We start from the raw sequence: 12,932 nt of genomic DNA on the forward strand, positions 1-12,932 counted from the left end.
GGTTTTTTCTACTAACACTTCATAACTAAGATCAATTACTTGTATTTTTTCAGCTAGACTGGCTTTAAGACTTCTGATATCCTTTTCACTAGCTTTTATTTTTACCGAGTAACTGTTTTCTCTAGTTTTAGTATAGTGATGATCTTCTTTTAAGGTTTTAAATTGTGTGTCCAAACTAACAAACTGATCAGTTATTGTTTTCAATTGTTCAGACATATTTTCATATTTTTCACAATGAAGTTTAGAACTTACCTCAGAGAGCTGATCGTTCACTTATGCCATATATGCTTGATTTTCTCCCGTCTCCCTCTCACTTCCTCCAGTTTCGATGTTTACCAAATTAGCCTGTTCGAACACTTCCTCAACTTGTATGTTCCAGTTGTATCCACCATTCTGTCTAGATACCATAGCCCTATTTTCACTACCACCCCCATTCTGTTGTGCAGGCCTGTTCTGACTTCGTTCGACTCTCTCATTTGTACATTCCTTAGCAAAGTGACCATTTTGTTGACAGTTGTAACATCGAACCTTTGATTTATTAAACCCTGGTCTTTCTCCAACGAACTTTCTACCCGTTTTCTTCATGAATCTCTTTACCTTTCTTACTATCATAGCCATCTGCCACTGCAGGTCCATCTCTTCCAAATCATTAGCATCGATCTGGTCATAGTCTTCATCCAACGTTGCAGGGTCGACTATTTTACCTTTGATGTAGTTATCATAGGATGCAGTGAAGGATGCATAGAGAGCAAACTGCTGTTCAGCTGATTTAACACTCATGGGCATCTGTGAGTAGTTGTAGCTTGGAACATTTGACGAGAAATTTCCAGTTGTGGTTTGAGGTTTTGAAGGATTACTACCTCCAGCTACGAAACATACGTCACCATCCATATTGAGAATCACATGACCATCTCGAGTTGAGTAGTAGGCAGAGGATTCTGATTTTGAACTTGAGCTTGGAGTGAATTTCGCACCATACATTCCTGGATCCTGAACCTGATCAGTTGGTGTCTCCTTCCGAACCATGTTAAGCTCAAAACTTCGTAACTTATTTACCACTGTTTCCAAATCGATCTTGGCAAAGTCCTTATCTTCTCTCATCAGAACAGTGTACATTTCCCATTTCGGTGGAAGAGCATCAAGAAGTTTCTCTACTATCTCTTCTAGTAATTACTAAGTTCGGTCATCAAGTGATAATATCTTGTGATGATATCGTCAAGTGATTCATTTTTCAAATACTTGAATACAGAGAATTGGGTTTTTAGCAGCTTTGTCTTGGAAGCACGTATCCCCACATTACCTTCATATCTATTTTCTAGTGCTTCCCATAGCTCTCTAGCAGTTTTGTATTTCTTGAAGGTATGAAGAATCTATTGCGGAAGAGCCATTGTTATAGCTGCATGAGCTTTACTCTCTGCCTCATACATTTTCTTTTCCTCCTATTGAGTACAACTTCGCCTCTTATTAACTTCGCTTAAACCTTATAAGTTCGCTTAAACCCTACGTAAGTTGACGGCAACTTCGCTTGATGAACACAAGGTTTGCAGGTTTTAATTGGATGTATTGCGAGGTATGCGGAGGTGTTTTGGGGTATATTTGATGGTGGAAAATGGGCAAGACACAAAAACTAAGTATTTCAACGTAAACTCGTTCCGCGAATAGTCGAACGGAACGATCTTAACACCCGTGTGATAATCCCGAACCACACAATCACGAGCAAACGCTCTGATACCAATTGTAGGTTCCCAGCCGAATCACACATGAATATCTCATAACACGAGGGTGCGGAATCCCCACGTAATATGATACGAGCGTAAGATAGATAATACGTTGAACTGATAAGACAAACTCACGGCACAATACTAATAAACTCGATTGTATTGCAACACTTCAACACGTGATATCAATAATCGCTAACACACGTTCGGAAAAACTGTGTAACGATAAGCCGAAGTGGAGGTTTAAATAGACCTCGACAACTTCGCCTAACATACTAGGCGAAGTTGTCATAACTTCGCTTATTCTCCAAGTTCGCCTACATCTCAGGCGAACTTATACAAAACAATATTCAAAACCAAACAAACAATCTAAAACGATTACAGACACATACAAAACAGAAGATACTGAACTACTGACATTATGCACCAACAGCAAGACGGTAAGGGGATTTAGCTACGGGGTTAGCTCCGGGTATAAGATCAACTCGGAATTCGAGTTGACGAACCGGAGGAAGACCAGTGACATCATCGGGAAAAACGTCGGGAAAATCGCGAACAACCGGGATATCGGATAATTTCTTCTCTTTTTGCTCTTTCTCTACCACGAGTGCTAGGAAGGCGACACATTTCTTGCGCAAATAACGTTTAGTTTGAAAGCACGACATGAGATTAATCTTGGATGTTGGAGTATCACCGAAAACCTTAAGAATACGACCGTTTTTGAGAGGTAGCGAATGAACTTTTCGAAACAAACAACTTCCACGCAATTAAGAGTTAACCAATCCATCCCTACGATTACATCGAAACTACCCATTTGCATCGGAATGAGGTCAATTAAAAACTCGACTTTGTTAAGGACTATGACGCAATTCCTGACTACCGAGTCAATCATAATAGAATTTTCGTCGGCTACTTCTACGGAAAAAGGTCTAGCCAACTTATCCCGAGGCTTATCAATAATATACGCAAAATCCAAAGATATGAAACTCTTATTGGCGCCCGTATCAAACAAAACCGAAGCATGATGATTATCAATGAGAAACGTACCATTCACCACATCGCTAGAACTCTGAGCTTGATTCACATTCATCATAAACGCACGACCATTGGACCCTTGAGGGGTTTGAGCAACTTGGTTCAAAGGAGGAGCAGGAATTCCAGGAGCTTGAGTTGATGCCGATCGAGGAGCCATGAGCTGAGGCACAGGAGGTGCATGGGTTTGGGGTGCATAGGCTTGAGGTTGGTAGGTTTGCACTTGGTAGGCTTGAGCAGTGTAGTATGGTGCATGGTATACTTGGGCTTGTGGTGGATGGGTAACATAAAGAGGTACAGGCATGACATGGGCTTGGTAATGGGCAGGCATTACGGAAATGATTAGGGTTTCCGCAGTGGTAGCAAGCTCGGGTATTGGGAACACCAGGCTGTGCAGGGTTAGCAGCAGGTCTAGCCACGGCCAAATACGACCCCTGGTCGTTTCTCACGGTATTCCACCATACAACAGCTCGATCCAGGCGGTGCACGGCAAGTATCAGCAAGGTGGCCATAACGGTTGCATCGAGTGCATAATCGGCAACGGGATTGAACCGGGTGATGGCGGTTACACCTGGCACAAAGGGGACGTGGGCCAAAGTAAGCTTTCTTGTTTGGGGCATTAGGGTCATTTGGGGCTTGGTTGTTGGATTGGTTGACGGAGTAGTTTTGGTAGTTGGGATTACATTTTGGTGGTTCTTGTTGAAGCGGTTGTTGTTGTTGGATGGTTTGGCCTCAGCTTTGGCATCGGTAGAGGAGTCGGTTTTTGTCTTGTTGGGTGTGGGCTTGGAATCCTTGTGGGACAAGGCTCCATCCCGTACGTGACTATCAGTGAGGGAGGCAGCTAGGTCCATTGCCTCACCAATGGTTAATGGGTTACGACTCATTACGGCATCACGGAAAGCAAGTGGGAGACCGCGAATGTATTTCTGAATTCCGTGGGTCTCGGGAGTTACCAGATGCGGCACAATACGGCTTAATTCGCGAAATCGGCTAGAATAAGTGGAGTTATCGCCACCGATTTGCTTAAGATCCCAAAACTCCGCTTCCAACTTCTGCAATTCATGTTCTGGGCAAAATTCCTTTTTCATCGCCTCCTTTAGTTCCTCCGAAGGCATAGCCACGGCCAAATACGACCCCTGGTCGTTTCTCACGGTATTCCACCATACAACAGCTCGATCCATAAAGCAGCTTGAAGCAAATTTTGTCCGTTTGACATCCGGACATTCACAGTGGATAAATTTGTTCTCCATTTCTTCAAACCATTGGAGCAAGGTGGTAGCATTTTCCTCCCCACGGAAGGACGGAGGTTTGGTGGCTAAGAAGTTACGAAAATCATAGTTGTTGGGTGTGGCCGAAGTGGCTGAACCATTAGAATTGAGGCTTTGGATTTGGGCGACAATTTCAGGCATAGCAGCAGCAAACTCTTTCGTGATTCTAGCAGCCAAGCGGCGATCGCGCGAGCCAGATGAACGTTGATGGCGACGGTGATTTCTGAGTGACGACATTCTACGAAAAATAATAGTAAAGATTTATGAGTTGGGGGATCATATGTGTAAATATTTATGTGGAAAAACAAAGTTAGTTGAAAACATTAAGTTTCTGTTAGGTTAGTTTCACAAAAATATAGCGAAATGCATCTCGGGACGTTGGCCTCCCATGAGCTTTCCATGGCAATTTGAATGGCCCAACAATAATTAATGAAAACACATGTGAGTTGGACAGCATGAGCGTTACTTGGCAATTTGGTTGTCCCAACTAATTAACGAATTATCGATGCAATATAGTTTTTCGGCCCGATGAGCGTCTTTGACCGACCAAACTAAATAACGAACTATCAAAATAAAATATGGGTAGTCGGAGTATCCGACAAAATACGAAACAAGTTAACAGATGGATAGTCAGGATTCCCGACTAACCACTTGAAATAACATAAAAACCATAATCGGAAGGTTACCGAATTTAAGCCACGAAATCACCGTGAATTCAGTTTAAAATATGTATATGGGAGTGCAACCACTAGTGTGGTTACGGTTGACAGCTTAGGGTGTCGGTCATATGGCATTCATGGGTCTCGCTCGGGTCCATAGGGTTGAGTACTGTGGTCAGGTTATCACCCAGGTAAGGATTAGCGTCTTACCTTTGGTTCTCGGAACCGTTTGGCCAGTGCCCAACTCACAGTTTCTCTCCCCTTTTCTTATGATAGGGACATGCCATATAACCTAGCCTTAAGGAGAACGAGTGAAAACAACAGGTGAGAATTCTTAAGGAATTTCACGCAATTAAAAAGCAATCTAATATTGATTTTAAATTTAAATAAAAATTTAAAGTTTTGAGGCATAGCCTCGGAGCAGTGCGTGTGTGCATGACAATAATATAATAAGAAGACTTATCAACTACGGTAAAGCAGTAACAATCAAATAGAACACGTAAGGTAAGTAGATAAGCACGTATAGGGCTCCTAAACATGTGTTTAAGGCAATCTCTAAAGACCTATCTTAAACCTTTGGCTCTGATACCAATCTGTCACACCCCAACCTACGGCGGAAATGCCGGGGCGTGGACTGATTGTCACAGCTCGTAAGGTTACTATCACGCAATGATTAAAATTCAAATATCTATTTATTTAATTCAAATAACACCATGATTCGTTACAAAAAGAAATTCAAAGTAAAACAAAACATCAAATAATTCAAATGAAAATTTAAAGTCTCAAATAAACTCTGATAGCATTAAGTCCTTAAACAATTCTTTTAAGTCCACACTTCACATCAAACGGTAACCTGCACATGCGTGAAAATAATATAGTTTGTCAACACGAGGTTGAGTGAGCAACACACCAGTTCAGTTTACATATATAATGAAATACGTAGCTGCAACGAGTCAAATGATATTAACAAATCAACCAATGAGCAAATAAAATGAGATGTCGAAAAGCACAAAGCTAAATCGACTAGCGTATGATCATACTATTTTCTGAGATTATGCTGGACCTCTCCGAATGCGGTTCACATTGAGCACATAAACATATAGCAAGTATGGCATGAGATTAGTTAACACATAAGACAACAATTGCAGTTTTGTGTATAGATAAAGTGTGAAAATATAATAAGTTACACATATGTCCCCAAAAGTGATAAAACAAGTAAAAAGGGGGAATGTGATACTCACCTCAAAGATGGACGAGGATGGTTAAAGTAGCGAGAATGAAATAAGAGGATCACGCGCGAACGTTAACGCCTAAGAGAGTAAATTATGTGATTAAAAATAAGGGTCTTAATTACGACGCTAGTTAAACGATAACCAATATTATATTTATTTAGGGATTTAATATTTAAACTATTACTTTGATTTAAGAAAATATAAAATACTATTTTTTTAGTTTTTATAACTTAATTACTTGATTTATATATTTAATAAAACGTTAGTTTTTAAGTAAAAATCTTCTTTATATATTTATGTATCTTTATATAAGAAAAACGTATCTTTATTTATATCCATACATATATATGATATATATATATATATATATATGCATGAAAACGAGTCTTAGAAAATATATGTGAACGAAAACGAATATTAAAAGGTCGGTTTTTAGTTAAACAACTTTGTTTAATCATTATTATTAATATTAAAATGGATTATTAATTAAAAAGCATGAAACAATTATTTTCCAAAAAAATCGGGGTGTGAGAGGGTCGAACCCGCGACCTCCCACCCCTAATGTTCAAGTGTTGACCAGCTAGGCTACCTGGCCATATGCATCATATTTCGATTTCAAAACAATAAGAACATGATCTGGTTCTAGTTTCCCCCATTTGCCAAGAACCCTAGAAAATCGATTAACCCCAAAACGTTAACAATCGATCAAAACAGGTTTAGGGTTATTGATCCTTATGAAAACGCGATCTAAACCAAGTGTTTAATTACCTTATATCGAAATCAGAGGAGGGAGAACGAGGGTGAGTAGAGTCGGCCTAAAGAAGACGCGATGAACGAGTTTACAAGTCAAATTAATCCAATTATTTATAGGGGTATTGTCGGTCATCTCATAAGGAAGGTATCTATGAAATTAATTGCAATTATATCAATGTTTACGCGGTCAATGCTGTCAAAGAGTGTCGGTTAGGTCTAAAAAGGAAAAACGAGTCAATTTAGGTGTAATTAACGTAATAATTCCGTTGGTGAGGCCGCGCCTAACAAACATAAACAAATTCCAAAATCATAGATTGATTACAAACGGATTTGGAAAACCAATTTGATTGATTGATTGATCTCGGGTGAATATGGGTCGGGTTTAGGAGGGTTGGTTGAACCATATAGTTATAATATAATTAATAATAATCAAATTAAACTCGATAAGTGCGGATATTATTAAAGAACGAACCCGAACCCGTAAATGGGTCGGGTAACGGTTACAAAGTAAAAATCGAAAAGAAACCGAAATGTTATACGACACAATCACAGAATAGGATAAGTTGGTGGATTAAGGCTTTGGGTTAACAATTGGGCTTAAAGCCCAATAGGGTTTAATTGTTAAACCTTAATAACTTTCCTATAAATAGATAAAGTTTATTCTATTTATGGTAACCTTTAAAAAAACACTAAACCCTAGCTGCCCACCTTACTAAGCCGCCGTTTTCCGGCAAGTCGTTTTTCCGGCAGCCACTTCCGGCCACCGGAATTTCGTGCCAATCTTCATCTCCGGTTCCTAGACGTAGTATATCACCACCGTAGCCCTTAAAGGCTACCCGTGTTGCTCACTGCCCTCGTCTGTCCGTCTGCGGCTCCTTTCCGGTGAACCCGATTTTCCGGCGAGCTATTTCATGCCGCCGGATTACCGTCTTAGCCAACCACAGCCTCCGCCGCCAATCTGCTTGCACTCGGCTGCTGTTGCAGCTGCGTTTCCGGAGTCTGATAGCCGCCGCAGCCAAAGGTCACCGGAACACCCATCTCCGCCGTCGCCGTCACTGGCTGCCGCCGTCGCCGGAGTGTTATTGGTTGTTGATTGTGTTATTTTTCTAGCTCGTTCTCGTTATCCTTCGGTGTCTTCCCGGTTTCGATAACCGAGGTAAATCGACTACCTTATCTATGGTTGATTTATTTATGTTTATTGTGATCGTATTGTTGTAATCGGATCCGGGTTAGGGTTTCGGTTTTTGGTTCGTTTAAATTGTTTATCCGCTGCGTTTTATAGTTCGTTTAAGTTTGTATATTAATAATGATTAATATCTATCGAAACGAATTTATAACTAAAACGGGTTTGTAAATATTTAGGAGGATTGGAATATCAAAGACGATAAGGCAAAGGATGTCACACTTAAGAAAGCTGTGAGCTATCGTAACGATTTCCGAAGTAGTTTGGCACGAAATTTCGTATATCCCAACAAAAATCCTCTTAAAAGACATCCATGGCTCGACATGTCGCATTGGAAAGAATTCGTAAAGGCAAAGACTAGCCTGGAAGCCTTGGTATATGCTAATTATTATTATTATTTATTATTATTATTATTATTAGTATTATTATATTGTTATATTTTTGTAATATTAGTTATTGTGTATTGATGCATAGGAAAAACGTGAAAAAGCAATAGCAAGTGCAAACGCACAAAAAAACCACCCCCGCACAGGACGCGCTGGATTTAGAGGCTTGAAGGATAATTTTCATACCTTGTGGCCTCAACTTGTGTCGGTTAATCCACATTTTGATGATTTGAAAGATCAACGGTCTCAATGGTTTGCTGCTGGTAGAGCTCGTAAGGACAAAAAAACTCGTTTGTATGAGATTCAAGATGAAAAAATCAACGATTTGGTAAACACGTGTATATCTATTTATAAATATAAAATTATTCGATGTTATAACATTTATATTTTCTTATAGGTTCGTGTTGAAAAAGAAATGAAGGAAGACGGCACATATTTCGAAAAGCGGTCTGACCCAATAACACGATTGTTTGGACCAGAGCACGGAGGCCGAACTCGGGCAATTTCATCCGTAATAGGTAATTAAATTAATATACATTAATATATTTGTCTATAATATATATATCAATGTAATTTTGTATGTTGAATTTATAGGTTCATCACAAGTTGCCGGAGGTTTGTTCAAAGGAGCATGCAATGAGGGGGTGAACATGAACCAAAGTAGCGAAACTGTGGACGCGCTGAGTGCATCTCACGTGGATTATGCAAATATTCAGGTAATTTAGTATTAATATTGAGGGTTATTTTGACTTGTTAACAGCGTTGAGTCCCGCACGACATGCATTGCAAAAATGTCTCAAATCAAGTGTTCAGTGGCCTAAATATGCATTGAAGGTATGTTTGGCAAATTTATAAGTTGTATAATTGTATATGGGGGTGTGCCGGTTTAGTTCAGTTAAGGGTTAGGTTCTGTTAATTGGTTTTGGCTTAACATAACCATCTGTTAATTGTTTGGTTAGGTTCTGTTATAGTTTTGTTTTGTCTATATATTATTGTATTAGTTATTAATATACATTATTTGTTTATTTGTAGATTTTAAATGTTTAATCACCCAACAAATCAACAAGTGGCTCGAGAAACGGCCCGAGTAATAGTGCACCGAGAAGCGGTGATGAACCCTATGTACCATTTCCGCTCCAAGACGATCAGCTTGAAAATCACGAGCATTCATATAACTTAAATATGGATAATGATGTTGTCAATTCATTGGTAATTACTCACTTCACTTTAGTAATTTGTGTGTGTTTATAATATAAAAAAATTCTTGTTAATGTAGTGGGCTGATCTAGAAGATAATCAAGTTGGACGACTTCAAAAGGAGCTTAGCATTGAACAACCAATAATGAAAAAACGCATTGATAAGGATGAAGAACAACCGGACAAAAAAGAGATTAATGTTGAACAACCAAAGGTGGAGAAAACCACTAATAAGGATGAAGATGAACGCAACAAAACGATAGATAAGGCTTTGAAGGTAATAAGTAACCGAGCTAGAAGGATTAAAGATTTGGTTGATGAATTGCATAACCACTTTACACGTGAATCTCGTGCGTTCTATTTTTCTACACCCGATGGTATGTTTCCCAGCATCTTATTTGATTGCTTTGAGTATGAGCTGCTTATACAAGTCTTTGCCAAAGGTTGGCTTGATACCACACTCGTTAATTGGTTTACAATGTAAGTTTGTTAGTTTTTGTATTTTGTACAATATACCCGTATATATATATATATATATATATATTTAATTTTATTAACTGTATCATGTTTTTTTCTTCTTAATTAAGCTATTTTTATGAGGAATCCGTTCGTAAAGAAAGACCATTGGGTTTCTTTAGTGTATCAACGATAGCCGTCCGTTCGTAAAGAAAGACCATTGGGTTTCTTTAGTGTATCAACGATAGCCGAAGTTGCATGCCGACTTACACCCGAAGAGGTTAAAAGTCACATTCTTGACATATCAAGTTATCATGGTGATAAAGAATATATTCTTGCACCATATTTGGCAAGGTAACACATATATTGTTTTTCATAGCCTATTTCAATAAATTTTTATATTTATTTCATTTTTAAATATTATTTAATTATTATATAATTTGTGTTTTGCAGCGGTCACTGGATTCTATTTATTATCTCCCTCAAAAAGAAAGAAGGATTTATTTTAGATTCTTTAAAAGGTATAAAAAATAAAAATAATTATCTTCTTTCGAAAATATTTGAAGACGCTTTCGGGGAAGGAGCATTAACGTGGAAAATGGTTAACGTAAGTTTTATAATTTGCTAGTTCATTAGTATTTGTTAATATTTTTTCTAATTTTTTTATATAAATTTGTTGTAGTGCAAACAACAAAAGAGCTATTGGGAATACGGTTACATGGTTATAAAACATATGTTTGAATTTGTCCACAATCATCAAAATCAATCTCCAGACCTTGTAAGTAGTTTCCGTAAGCTTATATGTTTGAACATGGGGTGTCAAAAAAGCCCGAACCCGATTAACCCGACCCGAATCCAAAATAGCTAATTATCCCGAATAACCCGAATTGTTAGGGTCGGGTTGTATGGATGTCGGGTTAGATGTTGTTGGAAAAAAAAGCTTTTAAGATGTTCATTTTGGATATTACTAAAAAAAATGTGCGGGTTGTTCGGTTTCGGGCTTACATGTGAATGAATAAAAAATGTTTGTTTTGGATATTTTTATTTTTGGGGTTGTCGGGTATGGGTTAGTTCGGGTCGGTGTTCGGTTTTCGTTTGGGTTAGTTCGTGTTGGGTTGTTTGGTTTGCTTTTGCGTTAGTTTGGGTCGGGTTCTTATATTTATGGTTGTGGTTTTCTCTTGCTATTCTAACTTGTATTTATCTTTTTTAGATTTGGCACGACTCGACATTAGCGGATCTCGACGATATGATTATGAGATTAATTCCAAAACTTTTTGATAGAATGTTTGTAAAGGCACAATGATTCTCAATTGATAATCTTGGATTATGTATTTTGGTATCCTTTATGAAACTAGATAATTTGGGATGTAAGTGTTATTTTTAATGTTGCTTGATAATCTAGTATGAAATTAGCTGCATACTAATGATTTTGTTGATGGATAAATTATGCTGCATATGGATGGATAGCTGTAAATATAATATACAAAACCGCTGTATATAATTATGACCGCTGTATAAATAACCGTTGTTTATGAACCCAAAACCCGCTGTATATATAACCGCTGTTTATGAAAACCGCTGTATATTATGACCGCTGTTTAACAAAACTTTAAACCGCTGTTTAACAAACCTGCTGTTTATGGAGTCTTTGTAAGCATAAACAGCGAGCATATCAATAGCGGTTCTAAACCGCTTTTAACCTACCCAAAAACCGCTGTTAAACAACATTTTTTGTAGTAGTGAATTGTTTGAGCCCATTATTTCGTACTGAGCATTCGGCTCATTCCGTTATTTTTACTTTTGTATACAGGTCAACAGGTTACTTTGGGCGGGATTAAGAGCGAGGATTAAAACACCAGGATCATTAATAAAATATCTTTTCAACCGTGCTAGCGTGTAAATTAACCTTAAGTTTGCCTTGTCTAATGTGTTAGACAAGTAAATATTTAAAATTATGTCTTTTGTTCAGAAACCATGTTATTGTGACACGTCAACCTTCTGGGCTGGGGTGTTACAAAAAGGCTCCTTTTCTACGAGTTCATGTCGCGTGGCAGCTTGGAAAACCATCTTTTTAATAGTGAGGTTTCTTTCCATTGTTTGTTCGTTTGCGTTTGTTTGAGTTTGTTCATTTATGTAATCATTTATTGTTAGGCACATTAGTCATTACAATCTAATTTATTAAATTAAAATATCACCCATTACAATTTAGTTTAGTTTTATTAATATGCACGTTTACTTTTAATTGTATTTGCTCAGTTATGTTTGTTTATATTCGTTCATATATGTCCAGTTTTATTCGTTTGTTTATGCTCATGAACCGTTCGTTTAATCTATTAACAATAGAACATAAACGAGCGAACACAAACACCCCCCCCCCCCCGAGTTCGTGTTAGTTTACAAGCATAACCCAAATTGTTTCAATTTATCTGCCTAACTTTGGTGTTTCAATATATTTGAACCAGGGAGTTCTAAACTTCTTTCGTGGACCCTACGCTTAAAGGCGGCTTTTGGTTCTGCTAAGGGGCTTGCATATCTTCATAGCCCGGATGCAAATGTGATATACCGGGATTTCAAGTGTTCAAATATCTTGCTTGATTCTGTATGTCTCAAATTCCTGCATATGCTCATAAGACATTTGTTATACTCCGTATATGTATAACACTTTTCGCCATGTTTTACTAGTTATACTTCATTGCTAATTAATTGTATTATTATTTTAGGACTACAATGCAAAACTTTCTGATTTCGGGTTGGCTAAGGATGGGCCAGTGGATGGAAAAAGCCATGTTTCCACAAGGGTTATGGGCACTTATGGTTATGCAGCTCCTGAGTACATGGCATCAGGTGAACTATTTTGAAATAACATAACATAGTGTTTTTATTCATATATATATAGCACATTATTTAGTAAAAAAAGTTATAAGCAAAATGGGTTCGATCACTTTGATGAAGGTCACTTAAGTGAACGAAGTGACATCTACAGTTTCGGGGTGGTTCTTCTTGAAATTTTGACTGGAAGGCCATGCATCGACAAAAACCGCCCATCTA

This window comes from Bidens hawaiensis, unplaced genomic scaffold, assembly GCF_021521415.1.
Source record: "Bidens hawaiensis isolate Kalapana, Puna unplaced genomic scaffold, B.hawaiensis_p1.1 tig00019676_1, whole genome shotgun sequence".
NCBI classification, from domain to species: Eukaryota; Viridiplantae; Streptophyta; class Magnoliopsida; order Asterales; family Asteraceae; genus Bidens; species Bidens hawaiensis.